Raw genomic sequence first — 6622 nt, forward strand, 5'->3', positions numbered from 1 at the left:
GCAGACCCTTTCCACAGTGAGTCCTTTCTCTTTTACCAATCTGCAATAAATTAGGCTTTTATTCATACTGCATTGAATCTGCAGGCAGCAAGGATACCTGTGGCATCTGGGGCCCAGAGATGGTAAGTGACTTGCTCGAGATCACACAGCAATTGGCAATGAAGCTGCATCTATAACCCCAGACCTTTGACTTTCTATCTGTTATGGGTTGAATTGTATCCCCCGAAAGAAATGTTGAGGTCCTAACCTCCGGTGCCTGTGAATGTGACCTTATTGGGAAATAGAATCTCGGCAGATGGAATCAAGTGGAGATGTGGTCATTACGGGGACCCTGATCCAATATGATGGTTTCCTATAAGAGGAGGGAAATGTAGATAGAGGGCCACACATAGAGGAAAGTCAGCCACTTGAAGATGAGGCAGGCATTAGAATTACACAGCCACAACCCAAGGAACAGCCGGAAGAAGCCACTAAAACGGGAAGAGGCAAGGAATTGTCCTCCTGTAGGGGCTTGGAGGGAACATGGCCCTGCCAACACCTGGATTTCAAACTTCTAACCTCCAGAACTGTGAGAGAATACACTTCTGTTGTTTAAAGTCATCCAGCTTATGGTATTTTGTTACAGCAGCCCTGGGAAACTAATACATCATCCAATAGCATTTCTGATGTGAGAGGTGAGTGAAATTCTGGGTGAAATCGCAGCTCCTTGGAAGTGATGAGAGATGGCTCATTATGGGTCTGGACTCCTGATTACCTACCAGACCATGTTTAGTGTGCAAGTCGCCTTTGAGTAGGGCCTGGCACTCTGTACCTCCTCCTATCCGGAGGAGTGCCCTCCAGAGACGCCCTGGGTTCCTTATCAACTTCTGAACTTTAATTTACGGATTGATGTAATATTGGAGGACTTTTCCTTCTAATCCTTCTTTAGGCTGCCCAACATAATTCTGATCATTTGCATGTAAGTGGACTTCCCCTCTGAGGGATTTCAAGGCACTTATCAAATTCTGTGACCCATGGGAGTGGCCTCTGGGGTTAGGAATTCCTGGTTTACATCTACTCTCTGAGCTCACCCTGTCCCAATGACTTCATTAAACTGAGGCCTTTCATTTAGTGGACTTAGTACAGAAGATAAGAGCTGGCATAAAAGTACTGTGGCTCGGGCTTCCCTGGTGGCGCAGTGGTTGAGAGTCTGCCTGCCGATGCAGGGGACGCGGGTTCGTGCCCCGGTCCGGGAAGATCCCACGTGCCGCGGAGCGGCTGGGCCCGTGAGCCGTGGCCGCTGAGCCTGTGCGTCTGGAGCCTGTGCTCCGCAACGGGAGAGGCCACGACAGTGAGAGGTCCGCATACTGCAAAAAAAAAAAAAAAAAGTACTGTGGCTTAAGCTTGGCCTGACTGTGAGCTGGGGGTTTGGGCAAATGGATGCTTTGCAATTAACCTTAATGTTTTTCTTAATTCTCAAGCGCTGGCAATTTTCCAAGAATCCATGGGCCAGCTCCCGAGTCTGTGGGGTTTCTTACAGTCAGTTGGTGGTTTGCATCCAGGGGTGGCTGTGTTCGTGCACTAACACCCACAATACTGGTCCATGAGAACCCCTGAGCCCACTGCTTTCTGTCAGCCTCACACATTGGCTGAGGTCAGTCGCCCAAACCCCAAATCTCCTGGTCGCGTAACTTTGGGAGTAACTGTTCTCATAGACGTGTTCTATTTTCTTGCCTCACTCCTCTTCACCAAAGCTTCTTGTTTACTGTGGAATTGCTAGGAATCTAAATACATCAAGGGACAATGCTCCCTTCCCCATAGGCATGAGTTGAACTAAATGGAACCATACCTTTGCTTTCTTCCCAAACCAATGGGTAGAACCAATTTAAAACGTCATGATCATTCAGTGTGTGTGCAGAGACTCCCCTGTGTGTTTTAATGTTCCTCCTGAGAAGGACATAATGTTCTTGCCTGTGTTTTATCTACCAAAGGCAGGCACTGCACTGCAAAGGCAATAGGTCTAAACAACTGGCCACTGCTTAAACCAATTACAGTACAGCCACACAGCGTACCCCTAGGCAGCCACAGAACATCACGCTTTGGAAGCAAATTTAATGACATGAGAAAATGTTTGTGGTCTTCTATTAAGTGAAAAAAGCTGCTTACAAAACAGAATGTACAGTATGAAAACAATTATGCAAAAGTAGGTATATATCCATTGAAAATCTGGAAAGCTATACTCCAAAATGTAGACATCGATGAAATACTCAGGGCCATGAACACACAATGGCCAGTTTGTGCACCGTGCAAGAGCATCTCCTTGGGAGAACAGCAGTGGCTGACACCCTGGCACAGGGCTGGCCCTGCCGGGAAGGGCCATCTTTTTCTAATCATACATGGTACCATAGAGACTGGCGTTAGCTCTGGGAACATGAGTCCAAATTGTTTTCTATGTGCTTTTTCATGATTTCCCAAAGTTCTTCAATGAGTATGTGCTACTTCTGTGTCAACTAAAAACCATGATATATAATATAATCAATCTTAAAAAGATAATCGGTGGAAATTTGAACACTGACAGAATATTTGATGGTATTAAGGAACTATCTTTAAGTGTACTAATGATATTGTGGTTATATTTTTTAAAGACTCATTAGCTTTTAGAGATGCGTACTGACATGTATATAGATGAAATGATATGTGTGGGATTTGCTTCAAAAGAATACGGGAAGGGGATTCCCTGGTGGTCCAGCAGTTAGGACTCGGCACTCACCTCCAGGAGCCCGGGTTCAGTCCCTGGTCGGGGAACTAAGATCCCATAAGCCTCGAGGCATGGCTAAAATTTTAATTTAAAAAAAAAAAGAAGAATATGGGAAATAGTTAAGTGGGGAGGTGTATAGTATAAAAAAGAAAGGTCATGATTTAATAATCGTTGAAGCTGAATGCTAGGTACGTGAGGGTGTGTAATACATTTCTATTTTTGTATATGTTGCAAATTGCCATAACTTAAAGTTAAAATAAAGGTAGAAAACTATTTTAGGTTTTCTAAATGGTTTAGGTCACTGTGGCTGAGATTAACCTGGGTTTTCCCTTACCTTTGCTTCTGGAGAATTGTGCAGACCTTCTGCGTGCCTTCCTGAGTGTGCCTACTTGTACGGGGGTGTAGTGGCCAGTGAGGGCATGATGCCATCCTGCTTGGGGAAGCCAAGATGAAAGGCAACAGGACACATGCCACCTACCCACTTCTACCAAAGCCTCCAGGAGTTTTACATAGTAGTGACATTATCACCACCACAGCTGAAGATAGACAAATAGGTCCCATAAACTGGATTGTAACTAAAGTTTAACCCTTGACAAGAGCCATTACATATCTAACAGGTTTAACAATGCAAAGATGGATTACCAGCAAGTCCTTGTCTCCGCTGAGACAAAATAAGAGGAAAAGGATTAATTTACAAGTGCGAGAAATTGGATTTAGCTACGTGGAAAAAAATTAGTACAGGTAATGGAATGTTAAATACCCACAGGATTATTGTATCAGCTAGGAATGCTTTCAGCTGCAAGTAATAAAAAAATCTTACAGTGGTTTAAGCCGTAAGTATCAATACATTTGTCAGTTAACAAGGAGTGAACAGGTAGAAAATCTCAGGGTTGTTTCGCAACTATTGGTGATACCAAGATATGGAGAAGCCAGGTGCTTTCCATCCTTCTGTTCTTTTATTTCTTAAGCAGACATTTTTTTAATCTATAGACTTATTGCCTCATGGTTACAAGATGGGTACTGGAGCTTCAAACATCCCAATCTTAAATAACCACATCCGAAGCCAGGAAGCATGGGGAGGAGAGCAAGAGAAAGTTCTCCTGTGTAGCTCTTTTTTTCTTTTCTGTTTTTCCAGAAAGGAAAACTGTTGCTCAAAAGCCCTTCAGCAGTCTTGCCTTTGTATCTTATTGGATAATACTTGGTTGCCTGGTCACCTCAAGCTGCAAGGGAGACTAGGAAAGTGAGTACCTGTCTCTTTAAGGCCCTACAGGAAAGAAGAAAAGGATTGGGAGTGGCTGCCGTAATTATGGAAGAGAGCTATGGCATATCTGCCCTCATTATTGAAGCAATTTTTGCTAATTCTAGAAAAATTGAAAAATGCAGGCAATTACCTATAACCACATCTTCCAGAGAAATCCACTGATAATATTTTGGTGTCAGAGCAGTAGCTTTTAACGAAGTTAGATCTCCTTTATTGGGTACATGAAGATAAGTGGAGACAGAGCGGGTCAGCCCAGGCCTTCCAGGTCTTTCGCAGGTTTGTGAGTCAGGGTAAAAGGCTCAATCTTGACTTCTTCCATTCCTCAGGAATAGAAAGAGGGGATTCGGATAGACTTTATCAGTTATGTGTTGCTGTATAACAAACCACCCAAAATGTAATGGTTTAAAACAACCACCATTTATTATTGTTCATGTTTCTGTGGTAAGGAATTTGGGCAGGGCTCTGTGTGAAGACTCTACTTCATGTGGCATTGGCTCCTTCACTCCACCAGCTGCATTCAGCTGACAGGTCAGCTGGGCTGGAAGATCCGAGATGGCTTCACCCATCTGTCTGGAATGCTCCGTGCTTCTCCCTGTGGCCTCTCTGGATTCATTCTGTCTGGTCCTCCAAGGCCTCTCTCTCCAGGCGTCCTCTCTCTTTAGCAGAATAGCCTCGAGTTCTCTCCATGGTGGCTGCTCTTCCTAGGTGAAAGCAGAAACTAAAAGCGGCTTAAGGAATGCCTTGGAAGTTCCCGAATGTCATTTCCACCATTTTCTAATTAGCTGGAGCAAGATCCACGGGAAGGGAAATAGACTCTATCTCTTTTTTTTCCTCGTAGAAATGTGTTTTTTTGCGGTACGCGGGCCTCTCACTGTCGTGGCCTCTCCCGTTGCGGAGCACAGGCTCCGGACGCGCAGGCTCAGCGGCCACGGCTCACGGGCCCAGCCGCTCCGCGGCATGTGGGATCTTCCCAGACGGGGGCACGAACCCGCGTCCCCTGCATCGGCAGGCGGACTCTCAACCACTGCGCCACCAGGGAAGCCCTGTAGAAATGTTTTAAATTACGAATTCACATCATTTAATAGATATAGAGCTATTCCAGTTTTATATTTCTTCTTAAATGAACTTTGGTCGATTGTATCTTTCAAGGAATTTGTCCCTTTCATTGAAGATTTTGAATTTATGGATATAAGATTTTTTATAACAGTTCCTTATTATTCTTTTGATTCTGTATAACTTTTAGTGATGGTCCCTCTTTTATTTTTTTTTAATGAAGTATAGTTGATTTACAGTGTTGTGTTAGTTTCTGCTGTACAGCAAAGTAATTCAGTTATACATACATATGTATATATATGTATTTTATGTATATACATTCTTTTCATATTCTTGTCCTTGGAGGAGAGGCAAAGGGCTTGCCAGATATTGTCATAACCATCTTGGAAACAGTCTGCTCCATATTGCAACACATCTGCTCAGGGTTAGGGAAGTTAAAACACACACATAAGCAAATGCACTAAAATTCAAAACTCAACACTGTTTCACCTTTGGCAGCTCTGTGCCATGTGTGTATGTATATATGCACCAACTGTGACACTGTAATTCTTTGCAAATAGGAGCTTTCAGGTTTGTTGAGGAATCACTGTCCACCACTGATGAGAATGTAGGACTTTATAGCCTTAGCCTCAGAGCCAGAATGTCCGGATTCAAATCCAGCCACACCTCTTTTTTGTACGAGATTAGCATTTGAATCAGTAGAGTGAGTAAAGCAGAGGACCCTCCCCAACAGGAGCGTGCCACTACCCACCGCGCTGTCAAGAACCCGAATAGAACAAAAAGGTGGAGGAAGGGCAAATTTGCTTTCTCTCTCCTTGAGCTAAGACATCCATCGTCTCCTGCCCTCGGACATTAGCGCTCCTGGTTCTTGGGCTTTCAGACTCGGATCGGTCTTAAGACATCAGCCCCTTGATTCTCAGGCCTTCAGGCTCAGACTGAATTATACCATTGGCTTTCCTGGCTCCCCAGCTTGCAGACGGCCGATCATGGAACATCTTAGCCTCCATAACTGTGTAAGCTAATTCCTATAATAAATCTCTTCTTATCTACAACTCCTATCTCCATCTCCATCTATATACCTATATCTATTTCTATTTCTATTTCTATCCTGTTGGTTCTGTTTCTCTAGAGAACTCGAATGCAAGACCCTTAGTTGAATTACATCTGCAAAGACCCTTTTCCCAAATATGGTTGGTCACTTTCACAGGTTCCAGGGGTTAGGATTCAGACATTTCTTTCAGACATTATTCAACCCACTACACCACCCTATTTAATAACTGCAAAACTATAAACTCTCGTGCACACACACACACACACACACACACACACCAGGTCCTTCTGATACCCCTTATCCTGTTACTATTCCCTTATTTTCCACAGTACTTGCCACCTTCTAATGTACTCTATCATTTGCTTATGTATAAGGTTTATAGTTCTTCTCCCCTCCCACTGGAATGTAAGCTCACCAGGGCAGGGATTTATGTCTGTCTTATTCATTGATGTAACACAAGAATCTAGGCGTAGAGCAATGCTTGACACAGAATAGGTGCTGACTAACTTCTTACAGAATG

The sequence above is a fragment of the Aethalodelphis obliquidens genome, unplaced genomic scaffold (genome assembly GCF_003676395.1).
Source record: "Aethalodelphis obliquidens isolate GAN/ISIS:26980383/991018 unplaced genomic scaffold, ASM367639v1 scaffold6, whole genome shotgun sequence".
NCBI classification, from domain to species: domain Eukaryota; kingdom Metazoa; phylum Chordata; class Mammalia; order Artiodactyla; family Delphinidae; genus Aethalodelphis; species Aethalodelphis obliquidens.